This window comes from Panthera onca, chromosome B1, assembly GCF_046562875.1.
Source record: "Panthera onca isolate mPanOnc1 chromosome B1, mPanOnc1 haplotype 2, whole genome shotgun sequence".
NCBI classification, from domain to species: domain Eukaryota; kingdom Metazoa; phylum Chordata; class Mammalia; order Carnivora; family Felidae; genus Panthera; species Panthera onca.
Genome location: NC_138342.1, coordinates 159,490,067 through 159,492,873, shown reverse-complemented (window position 1 = coordinate 159,492,873; position 2,807 = coordinate 159,490,067). Strand labels below are relative to the sequence as shown.

Below are 2,807 nucleotides of genomic sequence, written 5' to 3'. Positions count from 1 at the left end.
TGAAGAAGGATAATACACGTAGAGACTTGCTTTTCTAGATTTTAGAAGATTTTATGCAGCTGCTGTCATGAAGCGGAGATGATAATGGAATAAGAATAAAAGACCCTGGAGTGGACCACGGTGTGCAACGAATCAAATGATAAAGTTAGTACTTTAAATCAGTGACTAAAGATAATTATCGAATAAATGGCACTGGGGCAATTGGCTAACTATGGGAGAAAACAGCTAGATACCTGCCTCGTATCACTTGTCAAAGAAAGTTTTAGAGGGATTAAAAAGCTAAATGTAAAAGACGCAACCACTGATGACCTAGACGGGAGTGTTGATAGGCACCTATCTGATATCACATAACAGCAAAAGAAGAAAGCATGAAGAAACTTACTGATAGATTTTAAAACATCAAATAATTAAAACCCATATTTACCAAAAAAAACCCCTATTAACCAAGTTAAAAGCTTTATGATAAATTGGGGAACTCACACCACGTATAAAGACAAAGGTATAAATGTAGAAACACAAACATATGAAAACAAAGCTATGAATGTACTTGGAAAATCCAGAAGAAAAGAAATTAAATTCCATCGTAGAAAATGGGCAAGAAACAATATATAGGCATTTGCAATACGGGAGGAAATACAGTGGTCAATAAATATGGATGATAGTAAGAACCTGGTATATTCGTTTGCTGTAGGTGTTGTAACAAATCACCACACACTTGATTGCTTCAAACAACAAAAAATTATTTCTCACAGTTTTAGAGTCTAGAGAGTTGAAATTGGTTTCATTGGGCCAACATCAAGGCTGCGCTCCCTCTGGAGGCTCTAGGGGACAGCCCATTCCCTCCTTCTTCCAGCTTCTAAGGCTGCCAGCAGTTTCAGTGTGGGGTTGTATCACTAAAGGGTCTGGTTCTGTGGTCACAATGCCCCTCTTCCGTGTGTCTGAACTTCCTCTCCCTCTTTTACGAGAACGCTTGTGATGGCACTTAAGGGCCACGCAATAACCCAGTATACTTTCTCCATCTCAAGATCCTCTTCTTAAGTTCCACCTGTGATGATCCGTCTTCCAAATAAGGTACGTTTACATGCCCCAGGGATCAAAGCCTGGTATATTGGGGGCTCATCACACAGCCTACTACATCTAACTAGTAATCAAATAATTTTAAAACTGTTATGCGTTATGTTCATTTATGTAGGGGTGAAAGATCACAAAACCAGTGTTTGTAAAAGGGCTGGATGATAGAATATTGGTATGTTGTTTTAGAGGCCCAGTTGGGCAATATACACCGAGCTACTTAAGAGCGTTCAAGCTTTTCCACTTTTTGATATTTTTCAAATGGAGATAAAGAAAGCTGTGCACAAAGGTGATTATCATAATGTTATTATAGTACAGTTTATAAGAGTTAAACAGTGTAAGCAACCTGAATGTTTGGAATTTTTTTTAATAAAGGTGCGGTATGCTGAGCATACATGAAAAATCATTTATTGAAGACTATGCAGCACGCTAGCATGCGAAGCAGGGAACCAAACCATATGGTTCCAGTCTTGTTAAATACACCTGGAAACCAATAAATACATATATCCCCACATGAAATTGGAAGTGCACACCCCGTAACGTTAGGAGTGGATATCCCTGAGGTTGAGTGATTTTTATTTTCCTTTTCGTATTGAAACATTTTCCCATATCTTTTTGCAAGGAACTAGTTGTACTTTCTTTTAATGCTACGATCCCCATTATACCGAGGTCCTGATCACTGAATTACTTAACATTTAGGGATGAGCTGAGTTAGGCAGTCTTCATAGAGGAGAGAACAGAGAGTGACTTAGTTTTTTATGCTAAACTGATCATGGGACAGCCAGGTATCACCTGTGTTTGGACTTCGGGTTCGTGGCAGATACTGCCTCTCTGGAGCTGTGCTTCGTGAAGCCCTGGAGGAACCATGCTGGCTTCCTAGTGCTGCGGAACATGATTCTAGAATTCGTCCTAATGGACCACCAGCATTCTGAACCCAGATTTGTTCCTATTCTCTTCTCTTTGTGTATACGTTCACGTCCACTGGCTGTCTGACCTGCAGCGACTCATTTCTCTAACAAAATATTAATAAGTTAAGATCTATATGCATATTGAATAAAGTATTTAAAATTATCATTATCATTATATTTCTCTTTGTTTCTTTTTTGTATTTTGTGGCATGCCCAGCGAATGCAACCTTTCAAGTTTGCCTGTCCCTAAACAGTGAAAACTAACCATGGAAAACCCAGCGCTCAGAGCATGAGGCAGATCTCAGTCTTCTCTGCCTCAGGTACATAAAGCAGAGTCAGTTTCAGACTCTGTGTTGCAAAAGAGAGCATGCCACAAGAAACGATGGTTCCTGGGATAGCGTGTCACAGACACAGACTACCTGCTCTAAGAGACATCTACATTTGGCCTCCAGGAGTGTGATTTTTCCTTCTGTCTTAAGCAAAACTTGTACTGATCTATAGAGCAGCGTTTTGCAGTAACAGCAGAACTGAACACTGGGCTCCAAGGGGAAGGAACGAGAGTATAGAAACAAGCGGGTCACAGAGCACCTGAACCCTGCTTCCTGGGTGGAAGTATGAAGAGGCAGCACAAGTCTATAAAGGTAATTTCTACAGAAAGTCTGAGAACCCAGCAGGGCCTGGAAATAGCAGAAGAGATCACAGATATCATAGCAGAAATGCAGCTAAGAGAATGGGGCGGAAACAGAAGGGGCCATATGGAGATAGAGATGTATCACCTTGCGTAGACCGGTAGCGGAGGACCAGGAAGGGGAGATTCACACTTCAGTG

General features: G+C 40.7%; 1 long non-coding RNA gene across 1 annotated transcript; it reads left to right on the top strand.

The window, feature by feature from the left end:
• Nucleotides 1–943: 943 nt before the first annotated feature.
• LOC132693211 (uncharacterized) lies at nucleotides 944–2,425 on the top strand. Its single transcript, XR_009616654.3, has 2 exons — nucleotides 944–1,071; nucleotides 2,197–2,425. It is a non-coding gene; the product is annotated as an uncharacterized LOC132693211 (long non-coding RNA).
• Nucleotides 2,426–2,807: the final 382 nt, after the last annotated feature.